Below are 17,786 nucleotides of genomic sequence, written 5' to 3' on the forward strand. Positions count from 1 at the left end.
AAGAGGATTGCTTAAGCCCAAGAGTTCGAGGTTGCTGTGAGCTATAGGATGCCATGGCACTCTACCCAGGGTGACAGAGGGAGACTCTGCCTCTAAATCAATCAATCAATCAATATTCAGTGCACCTGGGTAGAAAGAACAAAGATACACATTAATTTCCATCAATGATATTTTAATGAACAAACAAATAGCTTGTTAGCCTTAACATCTCACATGGCATCCTAGAACACTCCCAGCCATACATCAGTGCAATGAGAAATATTTATATGTCTAGTTCAGTTTAAGAAATATGTGTACACCTCAATGAATCCCCAACAATAAAAAATAAATAAAATAAAAAAAGAAATATGTGTACACACACGTATGTTTATGTCTATATGACAATGTATGGAAGATGACTAAAGAGGATAAAATTTAAAATGCATGATCCCACACATGTAAATCTCCCAATGCTTCGGTGTTACTGTTAGCTCCATGACTTCTGAAACTACACTTTTCTTGTGGAGGAAATTCTCCAAAGACTCCTTGGAGTTCAGCTGTGAGAATATTCTTGACTGAACATCAAACTGCTGCCAAACACATTCTCAATGTGGTAACTTTGAGCCCCTAATACGGCCACATTTTCATTTACTTAGGTAAAATGATTACATCTGGAAAATATATGATACTTGGACTCGAAATCAAAATCAGTACCTCACTGCTAGAAAAAAAATATATATATATATTAATTCCGAGTCAATTTTATAGAATTTAATAATGAGGCATAAAGCATTTCTCAATAGTTGACCTGGAACACTCAAATCTAATTTAAATTTCTAACAACTTTGCTTTAGAAGATTTTCCATGAAATTTGGTCTTTGCCCGAATTGCCTGCTGTAAATTCTATTAACTAAACTCTGCAGGACCTTACGCTATTTTTGAATAATTCTACACTTGAAAGAAAAAAAAAAAAAAGTGATGAAACTGCCAACCAACACTTTCTATATTTCAAAAAGTCAATTTATAAGTTTAAGATTTAAACTTGGTTGCTTTTCCTTTCAGATGATCCCAAAGCCTGGACTCAATACCTGAACAATCACATTTTCCAAGGCAAAGGGGAGAGACTCCGGAGAAACCCATCAGATTTCAGACTCACCCCCTGCATGAAGCAGGATCACTTTCCAGCTCGTCACTCTGAAGTTTTTCCTTCCACAGAGTTTTCAGGCCTCATGGGGATGTGGAATCTAACCATGTCACCAGTAACGGTGACCTTCCTGTCTCTCTTCCCTACCTCCCACCCCCTTTACTTCTCCTCCCAACAAGTCCTTCCAAGAGTCTTTGACCTCAGGATACTCAGAAGCCTCTCTGGGCGGGGCCGTCCCCACATCCTGTGCCCATCCCTTGGGGTCTGGGCTTTCTCCCATGATAACAGATGGACGTTAATTGGATCATAAACCAGATCACATTAGATTTTTAAAATGCCACATTAGATTTAAAGACACTGCTGCTGGGACTTGGGGCACCAGGGCCGGTCTGGGTAAACTCTACTTTGGGAGCCCTTCATGGGTTTCTGTCTGATGGCCGAGGATCTCACCAGCTCTACTGCATGGGAAAGGCCATTAAAACGAGACGTCTGGGTGAAGGGACATGATCCTCCACAAAGAAGCTTATCTTTTTTTAACAGATTCATAACACACACTCAAGGCACTTTTTAAAATGTGTGAAAACATTATATTCAAATATTAGGGAGAAAATAGAATGAAACAAAACCTGTACATATTCATTATATCCTCACGTAAGATTTATTAACTGCATTTTATGTTATTATTATTATTTTGGCAGGGGACAGGATTCCACTATGTCACTAAGCTGGAGTACAGTGGTATCATCATAACTCATTGCAACCTCAAACTCCTGGGCTCAAACAAACCTGCTTCAGCTTCTTGAGTAGCTAGGACTACAGGCACACACTACCACACACAGCTAATTTTTCTATTTTTAGTAGAAATGGGGTCTTGCCCTTGCTCAGGCTGGTCTTAAACTCCTGAGCTCAAGTGATCTTCTTGCCGTGGCCTCCCAGAGTGCAGGGTTATAGGTGTGACCCACTATGCCGAGCCTTTAAATGTATTGTAAAAACAAACACCTTTCTGGAGGAATTAGCAAAGGAAAGCGAAGTAACCAATCACTTTTTTTTTTTTTTTTTTTTTTTTTTTTGCAGTTTTTGGCTGGGGCTGGGTTTGAACCCGCCACCTCTGGCATATGGGGCCAGCTCCCTACCCCTTTGAGCCACAGGCACTGCCCGTAACAACTCACTATTAACATGTGAACTCCGAATGTCTTCTGCTTGCTGGCCAGGGCTTTGCTGCCTGGTGCCATTAGCACATTTTATTTTTCTGGAAAGGGCCAGATAGTTAAATATTTTAGGCTATAGGAGCTGCATGAGGTTTCTGCTACATATTCTTTTTTCGTTATTTTACAATCCATTAAAAGTGTAAACACCATTCTTGGCTTGAGGGCCATTTGTGGAGTGTGCCCAGCCTTGCCGAAAAACATCTTTTGTGCTCAGACTGCTATGTCTGGTGGCTGCCTCGGATCAGACAAAATGATTAATTAGGCAAAATACAGAAAACTAAGAGGCTTCTGTTCAAAAGGGCCTTGCTAGATGGGTACTAAGAGAAAGTTCAATTCTGCCTCATTGTATTGGTTTTACACAATTCTAATAGCAATCCCAGAGCTGTTTGTGTTTCCTTTTAGTTTAGTTTTGTTTGTTTTTGTTTTAGGTAAGAGGGGAAAGTCAGGGACATAGGGAATAAAGAGTGTGAAAAAATGCTTCTGATTCCTATAAAGTGAAATGAAAGGTGAAAATAATTGTAAAAAAGGAAAAATACAACCTCTCAAGTAAAACATATTATAAAGCTGTAATAAGGAAGAATGTAATTCTAGGGTAAATAAGAAATACATTAATAAAATAAAATGGCATTAAAAACAGATCCTAAAATATGTAAGACATCAGTACATGGTGACTTGATGGCAGAAGTCTGTGGAGATGCAAAGCCTTAGTCAACAAAAAACTGCTGGGTCAACAGATTATCCATGGGAGGAAAATCAAGTTAGATTTTTTTTATTTCAAAATACACTTCAGAGCAGTGCCTGAGGCTCAGTGGGTAGGGCGCCAGCCCCATATACCAAGGGTGACTTGTTCGAACCCAGCCCCGGCCAAACTGCAACAAAAAATAGCTGGGCTTTGTGATGGGTGCCTGTGATTCCAGCTACTTGGGAGGCTGAGGCAAGAGAAACGCCACAGCACTCTACCATGGGCGACAAAGTGAGACTGTCTCTAAAAAAAAAAAACAAACAACAAAAAACCCCAAAAATATACTTCCAAATAAACTTCCAAAAATATACTTCTAAGTACATCACAGAGTTAAAGTTTTAAAATCTCATCAGAGGAACAAGAAGAAAATATAGTTTAATATACATTTGTCTTCTTTCTGTACGGGAAATTTTCTAAAATTATGGCAGGAATCACATACACAAATAAGATCTACTCGACTGCTTAAAAATTAAAATTAGTTCAATTAGTTATCTTACTTTTATAAATCAATTATGTGTTATAAAGTATATGTTATATAGTATATACAAATCATAAATTATATAGTCAATAAAAATACTAAATGAAAATTAGTGAATTAAACATTAAAAAACTATGAAGAAAAAACCAACAGCAACTAATTAGAAAAATATTTCCAACAAATATGTTAGACAAGGTGTCCATATCCTTCATCTATAAAAATCTCTTACAAACTGAAAGAAACGTACTAACTTTCAATAGATACAAAGTGGACAGTTTACGTGGTAAAAATGTTAATATATAGATACAAAATTTTTAACTTCACTGGTAATCAAAGAATTGCAAATTAACATAGCAGCTGTTCCCTGATTCATTTCTCCCAGTCTCAATTCCAAGTTGTTCAAAATTCAGCCTATTTTATTCTTTCGCCCCTCCTCATTCCTTAGCTGCTTATAGTAGAGAATTGCTTAGTGCCTCTAAATCTTAACATGCTGTTGACTGGGAATTTTACCCAGAAACTTTCCATTTTACCAAGTAACTCATGACTGGTCAGCAATATGGTAAAACAAGATCCTTAGGGTTTCCTGATCAAATTAGCCAATGCCTGGTAGGGAGTCTGGCCTCCCATCTACTACTGGTTTTAGTGGAAATTGGCTCAGTCATTCTGTTAATAATTGGCAATAATTTGGCAAGTACTAAGTATCTTTAAAGTGGTTTTCCTTTTGACCTAGTAATTTTACTTCAAGGAGTCAACCAAAATAAAACAATCATAAATGTGGACAGAGACAGATACGCAGTAAAATGGTACATTTGGCATTATTCATAAAATTAGAAACAACTTCGGGCGACGCCTGTGGCTCAAAGGAGTAGGGCGCAGGCCCCATATACTGGAGGTAGTGGGTTCAAACCTGGCCCCGGCCAAAAACTACAAAAAAAAAAAAATTAGAAACAACTTCAAAGCTGAACCCTGGGGAATGGTTAGTAAGTTAGGGCATATACATACTCATATTATTAAATATTAATTGCCATTAAAGATATGTTTTACAAAAGAGTTTTTAATAATAGAGAATTTATTATGATATACATTAAATGTGTTGGAATGTCAGGAATGTAAAAAAAATGCAAATACATGGTGGCGCCTGTTGCTCAAAGGAGTAGGGCGCGGGCCCCATATACTGGAGGTGGCAGGTTCAAACCCCGCCCAGCCAAAAACTGAGGGGGGAAAAATGCAAATACACCCCCAAAGCTTGGAAGAAAATATACCAAAATGCTTTAATAGTACTTATCAATATAATCCCACTAAGAGGTAGAATTATGGATGACTATTAATTTATTCTTTAGATGTTTCTGAATTTTCTACGTTTTCCGCAATTAGTATATATTAATTTCCAAATTAGAAAAAATAAACACGAAAGACAGTTTTCCACCAAAGAAGCAAGAGAGAAAATGTTGATACTCATCAAGTCAAATTCTAAATTCTAAAGCAGAATCACAGAATTCAAAATGACCTTGCACAAATAACCTAAGATTTTGTGTTGAAAATCAAAACGCATGACACTTATCTCATGAAACTGAGGCACATCCAAAATTTATCAAAGTCTTATCTCAACCTAAAAGGATAATATTCCTGCATCAGTTTCAGCAGAATGTTCTGTGGGCAAGACACAGGATTAAGAGTAAAAATCCAGCTGTGATAAAAACTAAAGGCTCTGCGTAAAAGTTCTGAAAGCAGCAAAGTTTAATTCATTAAAAGCAAAATAATCAATAACCTCGATTCTTATATTATTAGACGGTCAGAAGGCAACATTATCATTAATTTAGGCTCTTGCTGTGGCAGGAAGCTGGGAAACAGGATTCCCTGGTTATTTGATTCTAAAACAATGAACAAAGGGAACAACGTACTGGGATTATTAACAAATCAAATACAGAAAGATGAGTAACAGTAAGGAGATGAGGCAATGGAATTAAGATACAATGGCAGGGACTGCCTAAGTCACTCTCTAATTAGGGTACGAAGAATATACTCCAATCGAACATAAAAAACGATGTAAAAGATATTCGAGTAGCAAATTCCTTATTGCAGAAAATAAGATGTCATAGTAGAAACTGTAGAGGTTTTGGAGTCAAACAGACAGGGTGTGGAATCCCAGTGCAGCCACTTACAAACTGTGTGCTCCCTGGCAAGATTCTCAACTTCCCGGAGTATCATTTTCCTCTGCTGTCAAACATATGTTATCATCCACCTTGAAGGGTGGGTGTAAGGTTTGAATAGTGGATATTGCGTACCTCGTTCCAAGTCCAGCACACCTAACAATGAATGGAAGCTATATCTTCTTTATGAAAGGCTGGGACTACAGAGGCCAGTCCTGGGCCCCTGAGGCTGTGGGCGCAGCTTTCCTTTTCCTGCCCATCTAGCACGCATAAGGGCGAAGCTTTTGTTGGTGCTGGCAGCTGGGGCTGACACAGGTAGAAAGAGAATGATGTGGCAGCAGCCCAAGTGACCCACATAGATTCCACACCCTGACAGCGTCTACTGGTTTCCAAGGGCAGTGCTGGCCTGGACTGTCCATCCTGCCCTAATACTGCACAGCCTGGGGAGTAAAAAAATAGGTAGGGAAATGGCAAAAAGAATCCCACTAGAGAAGGAACAATACAACTACGGAAAAGAGGGAAAAACACATTATAGAAAACATAATAAGCCTTGTAATTACAAGAAAAATAACCTGAATATGGGGCGACGCCTGTGGCTCAGTAAGTAGCCACTGGCCCCATAGACCGGGGGTGGTGGGTTCAAGCCTGGCCCTGGCCAAAACTGCCAAAAAAAAAAAAAAAGACAGAAAAAGAACCTGAAATAAAAGTGAAAAAAATCAACACATTTAAATAATTAAGTCTATTGAACAATTTAAAAGAGAGGTTGAACAAAAAGGGAAAAGAAAATTGGCGGTGATGGGAAGAATTCATGAAGGTACAAATCAATATTCCTCAGTAGAAAGACAAGAGGAAAATACTAGATAGACAAGATACGTGTGTATAAAATAAGAAACCTGTGTCATGTGCTTCAGGAACCTAAGAAAATTAGACAATAACCTTGTTCAGAGAGAGAGAGAGATGGACAGCTCCAGCCATCAGCAGAAGCTGATGGAAAATCTCTGCCTTTAGTGAGTGGCCAGCTCTGACAACTTGTCAGTGAATTAATACCCAGTCTTCAGATCAGTAATAAAGATAATTTGAAGAGATATTGGAAATCATTTGCAACATTAAAATTGATCATAATTTGATTAAGGGTAGTTGAACTAGGAACTTATTTAGAAGAAATAATTGCATGAAATAGGCGTGTGGGCTCCTCATGTTGCTGTGGGCACTTTTATTTTGAGCTGGTAGAGTAGCCAAGGGGATGAGGAAGCTCCACCTTCAGTGTGAGAAAGCCCTGGGTGTGAATCTCAGCTATACCTCCTTACTGGTCGGCACATGTTACTTAAGCTCCCCGTGACTCTATTTCTTCATCTGTAAAGATGTAAGCAAATATCTGTCTCACCAGTGTTTGTGACAATCAACAACTGATTAACAGAAAGACTTAGCACATAGAAAGAACTACACCTATGGTGAACCTTAACAGCATCTATCCTGTTGTCGGAGCTTCTAATAAGGGGGTAAAAGACATATTTTCTCAGTGCCAAGATCTTGCCAAGTTGCTAAGAAAGAATGATAACTAGGCTGATAGTGCTCAGCTCCATGGAGAACATGTACGTTTTCTTCTTTGGTTCTTGAAACAATGGTAAATTCTGGGTGGCTGGGTGATTTAGGTTGCCACTGAGCATCTGTGAACCTTGTCTGTCTATTGGTCCCCTAATTAAGGAGCCCTGGGCCAAGAACAAACCTGGCAATGGCCTTACAAGCCCACAGTGGCTAAGCATCACATCACAGGGCACCCTAAAGGTCAGCTCCTGGGGGCCTGAAGTAGCCAGGGCTTCCCTGCCAGACTGGTTCTCCCCATGTTCAGTGCCCTGGATATCTAACAAGTATTACCTGATTGATGCCAGTGACTATAATAGCCACGTGTTTATCTGTCTCTTGGGATGTCATCTTAATTTCTCCTCTTTCAATCCCTCAGCTCATCTGAATACCCCAAATATGCCAAGTGATCACCTGTCAAATGGATAAAAAATGGGTATCTCGGTGTTAACCCTAATTCTCACCACAGACTAGAGTTATGTTTTCGGAGAGCTCTATATTACCAACTCTGCAAAATTCAGTGGGGCTGAACTATGTACAAAATGTAAAACAGATAAGGAGATTGCAAATATTTTGGATTTCCTGAAAGTTACTAAGCAGAGGTCATATGGTACAGGATAGCAGAGGCTAATACAGGCTTGAGATCTGATTTACTTAGGAGATCATGTTAACATTGGACAATATTTAGAAGAAACTTTCACCTCCATCCTAAACAAAAGCTGTATAATCATCTCGGTTGGCAGCTAGAATTTGTATAATGAGACATTTGAGTAAAAGAAAGAGCTTCTCCAGGGCAGCACCTGTGGCTCAAAGGAGTAGGGCGCCGGCCCCATATGCCAGAGGTGGCAGGTTCAAGCCCAGCCTCAGCCAAAAACTGCAAAAAAAAGAAAAAAAAAATGAAAAGAAAAAGAAAGAAAGAAAGAGCTTCTCCATATTGGGCCAATCTCAGAAACTAGCCACAGGTGATGGCACTGCTAAGCTAAGATGCTTCAGGAAATATCTGAGAAGTCAGGTTCTGGTACAAACTAAAGGGAAATATGCTAGGGTGGCACGTGTGGCTCAAGGAGTAGGGCCCCAGCCCCATATACCTGGAGGTGGCGGGTTCAAACCCGGCCCCGGCCAAAAAACTGCCAAAAAAAAAGGATATACTCTATTATTCATTTCTTTCCAGGCTCTTTATTTAGTTTTAATATCTTAAAGATACTTTGAGAGTTACTGAATATAATGACCCTGTGTGTTATATCATATCCCTCCTCTTAGAAACAGCTCACTAGACACTTTTTTGCTGCTTCCAACACTTAAGAATAAAGTGTTGCTTTAAGTAATGTCTTCCTACCACCCAACCTGTTTCAAAAAATCTATAGACATCTCAAATGTTCAAATATGTATGGATATTTTTATTGTTCTTGAACAAAATTGCATTGTAAAAAATTAAAGTTAAACTCTGACTATCGAAAGCACTTTCATGCTTTGCTGGTAGAAGCATATTCTATGGAGGGCGATTAATTCACCCATAACTAAAACCTGTGCTTTGACCATTTCTAGATTCCATTTCTAGAAACTTACCCTACAGACACACCAGCACATGTACACATTTCCTTGCAGCAAGGCTTTTTATAACATCATAAAAAAGGAAACAATTTAAATGCCCATCACTAGGAGCCCAGATAAATAAATTATAGCCATAAAACAGGACACTGTGGAAGCAGTAAAAAGAATGAGACAGCTCTCTGTAGATATATAATAAAATGAACCAGTCTCTACAGTGTTAAGTGAAAATACCACATTGATTATGCTTTTCTTAGAAAACAAAATATTTAAATACATATGGCATGTGACTACATATAGAAAAGATGAAGATGTAAAGAAAGGTCCACATATAATATTAGTAGTCAATATTTGCTGTTTGAATTCTGTCAACAGAATTGTTCTTAGCACTACACATGAATTATCTCATTTATTCCTGTCAGCATTTCTAATATTCCCATTTTACAGATGAGAAAACTGAGGCATAGTAATAAACCTTTAGTATCATGCGCAAGGTAACAAAAGTAGTGGCAAGGGTTCAAATTCTGTCTGTTGCCAGAGCCCACCTTCTCAGCCACGACTACGTAAAACCTCCTCTTCCCTATATAATCTCTGAATGTTCACGTAAAAAGCAAGTAGGAGCAATTGTCCTCAACAAGGGTGGAGACAGGGAGGACATTTACTTTTCCACAAATCTTTTCAATTCCGTACATGAGCACAATCTTCCCCCAAATAAATAAATACAATAATTTTTATTCTGCTTGCTTGGACTAATTGGCAAGAAAGAACAACATGAATAATGCCGCATGTGAATTAGGTGTTTTCAAAGAAATACGGTTTTATTTCTACATGTGCTTGTATATTAATGCCCCAGTTTCTTCTAAAGACTTTTTTAAAAATGAGAATTACACCTTCTTCCCATATAGAATCCACCACTGTGAGTATAAGCAAATTCCCAAGTACTCAAAGGGGAATGATAAAATGTGGATACAGCGTCCCCCCAAAAAATAAACAGCATTATTGCTGTGAGTGAAGGTTAAGGTTGTTCATTTACTTGAGATTATCCAAGAAGACAGAAGTTTTAGACTTTATTTTTGAACACGGAGGGAGAAATTAAATGCATTCCAGGAAGCAAAAAGAATAAAGACAACGTTCTTTAACTCCTAATGTGATTATCTCCAACAACAGCAAAGAAAAACAGCAAAATTTTCTGATAGAGAAAACTTTCACCCTAAAATAAAAAAACCACATCCTGATGATACATAAAACATATGAAAAGTTGATAAGGTAGGGCCCTGGGTTTTGTGCGTTTTTCTGGAACACAACAAGATCAGTAGCCCAGAACTTTCTATTTGTAATGAGCGCCCGAGTGATGCAGACACTTCCAGTAGGCATATTACATTTTGAGCAGCAAGTTGCTAGACAATACAAATAGCTAAATATAGCTATAATCTGATCAATCAAGTTGTTAAACCAAATTGCAACTATTAAAATCTTGAACCTTTCAGAAGCATTTGAAAGGATGCCAGGCAAAGAAATAGATCGGAATAGATTTATATTTTCTCTCCAATACTGAGAACTGGGAAATAAAGAGAGAATATGTACCTGAAATTATTTTGCTTTCAAATTTGGTCAAGTTTAATTCAAAGTGGATTTCAAAAGATCAGGAGGGGATCTGGTTTTAAGAATGGTTGAGAAGGGCTGGCATTTAGCACACCATTTATGTGTAAGTAAGCAATTTGGAAGCACTTATATATTTTTTTCAACCTAATCTAAATCCATTTGATGCGTGCCAGTACCATGCTCAGAAACAGGGGAAGGCAAGATGCTGATGACAGGGTCAGTGTGGTCCCTGTCCTCCAAGAGGCCACCTGTTAGAGGTGAGGACAGCCCCTGTCGCATGCAGCTGGGGGGACTGTCACAGGAAGCAGAATCTATAGACAGTGTGTGTGGGATTGTTAACAATTCACTTGAGCACCCAGGAAATGCAGAGCAAAGAAACAAAACCATGTTGCTTCTCTCCTTGGGATAAGGAATGAAGAATACATGAGGGTTGGAGCGTTGGTAATGATTTCAGAGAGGAAGTGAGTCCTGGCTGCTTAGAAAAGTTGAAGAGAAACAAGACAAGCAAGGCAGATTAAACCCTCACTGTAGCAACTGTAACTATCGAAAGCACTTGAGAAAGGCCTTACAGGATCATTCTAAGAGAGTTGGCAGCCTCAGGAGAAAGCCAAGGAACTCAGAAGGAAAAGTGGGCTCGGAGATGGGTGGGGTGGGGTCCTCTGGAGTCAACCTTTCCTTTGGGCTTTGGTTTTCTTAATAGGTCAGGGGTCAGAAAATTTCTGAAAAGGGTCCAACAGTGAATGTTTTAGGATTCAGCATTGTAATGCAAAAGCAGCTATAGATAAAATGTTCCAATAAAACTTTATTTACATTATTCCAGATTTTACCAATGCTCCAGGATTGTAAAATGGGGGGGGGGGGGTGGCAACATATTTTCTAATAGTAAGTATTTTTGGATGAAGATTAAGAAGGGGGAGTTGATATAACTGCTATGCGACACTGTATACTAATTCAAATATTCATTAACGAGGACCACACACATATGAGGTCCAACAATTAAATGTATGGACTCATCCTAGATAAAGTGCTACAGACCTCGTCGCTGAATATCACTCCCCTTGGAAAGCTGTGCACTAATGCCAGCACCTGGTCCACCCTTCAAAGCAATTTTGAAACTGTTTCTACAATGACAGTCAGAGCTGTTGTCCTACAAAGGTCTGTCTGACAATTAAGTTTGCGAACTTGCCACCCTGCACTTGAGTTGGCAGCACTGCTCAAACAAATCCATGTCTCCGACCCGTGTTCTCGCTCATGTGTGCTGGTATCTCGCTGAGTGGTGCTCATTATTGTTGTTGCCTGTTTTGTTTGCTGTAGGACAACAGTTCTGACGGCCATTCCAGAAAAAGAGTTCCAACGTGGAATGGCTTTGAAAAGTGGACTAGGCTCTGGCACCAGTACATAGCTTCCCAAGGAGGACTTTGAAGGTATAGTGATATTCAGCAACGAGGTATGTAGCACATTTTCTAGGGTGAGCTCATGAACTTGTCAGGGTTTGTATGTCTTGATGCATCCCCACCTGTCTTCACCTCCACGCCTCCTACCTAAGTGGGTTGACCGTCTCTCCTCCCACCCAGCTCCCACCTCCCCTGAGACTTCACACCTTCAATTTCCTCCTCTCCAGAGTCTTCACCCTGCCTCTCTGTATCACCTCTTTCCATCAGCAAACAATATAAAAAATAATAACCCTGGGAGGCATCGGTGGCCCAGTGGGTAGGGCGCTGGCCCCATGTACGGAGGGTGGCGAGTTCAGACCTGGCTCTGGCCAACAAAAAATAGCCAGGCATTGTGGAGGGCAGCTGTGGTCCCAGCTACTCGGGAGGCTGAGCCCAAGAGTTGGTAGTTGCTGTGAGCTGTGACGCCATGGCACTCTACTGAGGGCAATAAAGTGAAACTCTGTCTCTAAAATAAATAAAAATTAAAAATAATAACCCCATTTCTTTAGCCATATTCTCCTCTGTCAGCTGCTCCTCTGTTCATGGTCAACTTCAGGAAACAGCGGTCTATGATCACTTTCTCCACCACGCTGCTTGTCCACTTAAAATCCCTATGTTAATTGAATTTCGACCCCACCACTCTTCTTTAAAAGTCTTTGCCAAAATCAATAGATACTTCTCAGTGGTTAACGTACTTGACCCCGTCTAGCAGTGGAAACTGCTGACTTTCCTCCAAACCCTCTCCCCGTGTGGCTTTCCAGATGACCTCAGCTTCTATCGCCAGGTGCATCTCTGGCCTCCCAGCCTCCTTCACATGCTACCCCACAACCCCCTCGAGTGTTTCCACTGACCAAGTGTCTGCACTGGCCCTCCTCCCTCGCCATGCAAACTTTTATGGATTTGAGAGTCATAAACAAATAGCGTTAATGAGAAGCGTGGAAGGGAAGTATGAACTGACCCACACTGAACTCACCCTCTCTCTTCAAACCCACTGCACCTTCCCAAATTGCTCTCTCTCTCTTGAAGGCGCCAGTGTCCACCTGGGGACCCAAACCAGGGGGCTCTGTTCTGGATTTTGCTTCCCCGTCAACTCACTTTTCCCACTGCTGGTCATCACCTATCATTTTTACCATCCTCATAGTCCTCCTGTCTTGCTATATGAAGCAAGCAAATACTCTGAGATGTCCACGTGATTGAGCGTCCCTCAGATCCCAATGCTCCCTTCTCTGGACATCAGAGGCCCCACTCTCTGCCTTTGTAGACACTTGCTCTGGTTATTCCCTGCAGTCTCCTTTCTTTTAATTGTAATTAATTTATTATAAATTGACAAACAACATGGTATATATTTATCATATACGACATGATGTTTTGAAGTAAAAACACATTGTGAATTGACTAAATCTAGCCAGTTATCACTGCATTACCTCACACAGTCACCCTATGCGTGGTTAAAACACTTAACATCCTCACTCTCTTAGCATTTTTAAAGAATACAATTTACTGTTATTAAGTATAGTCACGATGGACAACAGATCTCTGGAACCTATTCCATCTAACTGAAATTTTGTATCCTTTGACCAACATTTACCAAACACCCACACTCTCACCTGTCGGTCCTTCCTATTTCCTGGTAACCAATATTCTCTCTGCTTCTATGAGATCAACATTTTTTTTTGTTATTTTATTTTATTTATTTTTATTAAATCATAGCTGTGTACATCAATGCAATCATGGGGTACAATGTGCTGGTTGAAATATTTGCATCAAACTGGTTAACACAGCCTTCATGGCATTAACATTTTTTTTAATAGACTTTTGTGTACTTCAAGGTCCTACCTTGAGTCTCAGCCACCCAACCCCACAGCTGTTAAGTCCCATCTATGTTTTAAGAGCCAAATCAGAATCTTTAGTCATACATTTGTCCTGAGCATTAGACCCTCCGTCCATTACCTACCCACATCTCCATTCAGTTATCATGAAGAACAGGACTGCAGGGGAACTCCCCTTCCTTGTAAGAAAGCCAGGGTAGATGGCTTCTGGGCCTTTTGGCTAAGATCAAGTGTAGAAAGCCGTGGTATGTGGTTCACTCGGGGCAAACCCCACCCTCCTCCTATGGGCACCTGCAGGGTCCAAACCTGGCCAGTCAACATCATTTGCTGATTGCCACGCATGAAAAGCTGTCTCCTTATTCAATGACTGCTGACTACTCATGGAGGGAGTGCTTCAAGACCTCTACACCGTGACATAAATGTGAGTCATTAAGTCAGTAACAGTCATGGAACATAATGTTTTCCAGCTGTTTCTCCAAATTCAAAGTAAACAACAGAAACTGGAAACGCTCAATCACTTTCCTACAAGGTCATGTCCTGTTAATACAGTAATGAGCTTTGAATTTCAAATGGGAGGAGAAGAAGTTCAAACATACTTAATGTTTGACATTTAAGTTCTGACCAAATCTGACCACAAAGCTGAGTCTGTAAATGTGGGGTGCCCTGGAAAGACAGTGAACAAAGCTTTCTGGTCAGGCGAACCCAAATCTACATCTCAGCAGCCCCACTTCTTAATAATTGAGTGACCAGGACAAGTTATTTTGCCTCAGTTTCCCCATTTTTTAAATGGGAGCTTGTAGGATCTTTAAAGATTTAAATCAGGTAATTTATAAAAAGTGCCTAGTATAAAGTATATTTTCCATAAGTGTCAAATAAAGCAAAATATTAGCAAACAAGATTTTAAAGAAGGCATTTCTTCAATTCTACTGAAAAAAAAATCTAGGCTCACTTGATGGTAGAAAAGAATTAGAAAAGAAAAAAAATATGATTTATATTCCTTCACGTAATAAAATTGAGTGAAATATATTGAGTAATCATCCAATAAAATTTAGGGCAGTAATTTTGGTAGAACACAATGGCCTAATCTCTGAAAAAAATCATGACTGGTAGAAATCATTTTCCCGGAATCGTAAAAGATTTTTCTCTATAACAAACATCTCTGAGTCTATTAGGAGAGTACAGAAGTTCTGCCAAACCCCTCTACACTTCAGGCACGAAGAAGATGGCAAAGCATCCAAACTCTTTATGACATAGTATGCCATCACCCGGACAAGGCTTTCACCCACTTCGACAACTTTTCTAAACTGTACACGTGAAATTTACAGAATCTTTATGCACCGTCCAAACTGCTAGTCTTTCTTAATGCTTTGCTTATTCCTACCCTGTGATTCAATTAAGCTTTTTTCATTTAATTATTGAATAAAAATATTCCAATTATCTCTATAAGGCTATGAACATAGAAATATGAATGAAGCATGCAACTCTACATCTGGTAATGGAGATGAGATGAAAAAAAGGATAATGAACAAGAAAAAGGCACTAAATTTGTGATAAATGCATCACTGGCTAGTTCACAGGAGAGGGAGACCATTTGGGGTTAGAGTTGGGGAGGGTTGTCTTCTGAGAGGATGGAGCAATTCAAGTTAAGCTTTGAAGATGGGGCAGGATTTGATAGGGCAGAATGGAAGAAGGATACATTTTAAGCAGAAGCAAAAGGCATCAGACAATTAAACATCTTTAATTTTAATGTTACATTACGAAAATTTTCTGACCAATAGCAATAAAGTATGAGATAGGACTATCTTTTCCTAATTTGCACAATGCCATCATATCATTAGGCAGTATGGCTTCCTCCAAGAAACTGCAAGAAAATTTGACTATCCCAAATCTTCTGAACAAGTAGAGGGGAGAAAAATCTTCCCTAAAAATGTGTAATCAAAATCCAGCTCCCAAATAGGACTTCTAGTCTGATCACAATGCTGGGCTGAAACACCCCATGCCAAAAATTTGTTTTACGGTAATCTCAGGGTGCTGATGCTCTGAGAAGCCTGACAGTAGCAAATGCAAATTCTCTGCAGAGATCCCATCTTCAATCTGGATCTGAAAGGAGCCCCACTGATACATATTCAAGAATCCGAATTCACACTTAAAAGACACAAACATACAAGACCAATGACCAGCAGAAACCACCCATACATACAAAAAAATCCAGACATTAGAATTACCAAACAAAAGATGCGAAACAATTTTGCTTAAAAAAATAAACGTAGCAATGTATAAAATAAGTACAGAATAAAAACACTATTAAAAATAAATGGATTTTGAAAATAACTATATGGAACTTTTAGAAATAAAATCCATGCAATGTAAGTGATATTTAAAATGCAAAAACATTTGTTCATCATTTATTAGCAGACCAGACAAAGCCAAAGAGCTACTTGGTGAACTTGAAGATAAAGCTATAGAGATTATCCAGAATAAAGCAGATAAAGATCGACAGGAAACTAGATGACAGTGATAAAGATATGAGGATGCTAAAAATGTCTAAGAGGTCCTCAAGAAAAAGAAAAGAATGGATAAGAGGCGACGTATGAAGAAATAATGGCTTAAGTATTTTCTAGAACTGATGATAGACACCAAAGTTGCAGAAAACCCAGTGAATGCAAAACTGAAACTCTAAAAGTCTCCCCACACCTCATATATCACAGAGACACTATAGAACACCAAAGACAAAAAAGTCTTAAAAGTGGCCAGAATGCAAAGACGGATTACCCTTAAAGCAATGACAATAGTCTGATTGGAAGGCAAAATACAGTGGAAAATACCTTCAATGTGAAGAAAGAAAATAAATGTCAACCTATCATTAGTACTGCCTGAGAAATTATCTTAAGAGAAAGAACAAAATAGATGTATCTGAAGAAAGAATCTTCCAGACAGTGTTCCAGGGCATAGTGACTAATGAGAAATGCTAGCAGGTGAGGGCAGAGAGGTAGTAGAGGGGCAAATTATTTGGGCATTTATAGAGAATTTTAAGGACCTCAGCATTTCCTCTGGGAAAGTCAGTGGAGAGTCCGAAAGACCACCTTGGCTGGGAGTGTCCAGGCATCGGTCAGATACCTGTGCCACAGAAGACTCGGGGCATCAGCTTTGCGACTAAACAAGCGGACCTTTAAGGCCCCTTTCAGCCTGGAGATCATCATTCAGGCAGAATACTAATGGAAGAATTGTGGTTAATTATTGTTTGGACCAAGTATTTGTTAAATACTTAGTATTTAAATAACAAAAAATATGTTAAAGCTCCAAAACCCTCAAAGTGAGAATATCTGGAGACTGGTTTATGGGAGGTACACCTCCTAATAGAATTAGTGCCTTAATAAGATGAGACATCTGAAAGAGGTTGATCTCTTTCTCCCCATGTTTTATACATGCACCAAGGGAAGGCCAGGTGAATACCCCGCTGGGGACCAAAATGGTATCTGGATCTGGGACTTCTCAGCTCCCAAACCATGAGAAAAGAAATCTCTGCCATTTAAGCCACCCAGTCTATGGTATTTTGTTGTAGCAACCTGAGCTAATGAATGCAATTATTATTCTATCTGCCATACTTTAATAAGACATATTCCCAGATAGTAAATGCCATTAAAAGAAAAGAAGAACAAGGGACCAAGCAAGAGCTATGCTTCCCCAGATCTTCATCAGCTTGGCATTTAGCAAGTGGCAGCTCCTTTAATAAGGGCATTTTGTAGCTTAAAAACAAAATGCATAGTTTTCACCTTCAAACACATATCTGTAAAGCTTCAAGTTGAATAGGTCCTTGGATGTGATATTCAAAAGCCAGTACCTGATGGCTAGTTACATTGTTGGAGTTGTGAGTAACTAGCTACATAATATTGCTTTCCCATTAATCTAAGTATTAGGATCTCCTGTTAATTCTCCTGGAAAAGGTAAGGTATTTTCTTTTTTCCATTTTACATGTGTCTCCGCCTTATAGTGGAAAACTAAGTCACGGGGAAGTTAAGTTGACCACTCTTACATGCAGAACGCAGCCATCCACGGCTGAAACCTGGCCAGTCTGCTGTGCTCTGGAGTTCA

At 39.4% G+C, this 17,786-nt stretch overlaps 1 protein-coding gene across 4 annotated transcripts in view; it reads right to left on the minus strand.

Annotated features, from left to right (window-relative positions):
• The window catches only part of CSGALNACT1 (chondroitin sulfate N-acetylgalactosaminyltransferase 1), a 309,957-nt gene that overhangs the window by 204,865 nt on the left and 87,306 nt on the right, over nt 1-17,786 (minus strand). The window lies entirely within an intron of this gene.

The sequence above is a fragment of the Nycticebus coucang genome, chromosome 24 (assembly GCF_027406575.1).
Source record: "Nycticebus coucang isolate mNycCou1 chromosome 24, mNycCou1.pri, whole genome shotgun sequence".
NCBI classification, from domain to species: domain Eukaryota; kingdom Metazoa; phylum Chordata; class Mammalia; order Primates; family Lorisidae; genus Nycticebus; species Nycticebus coucang.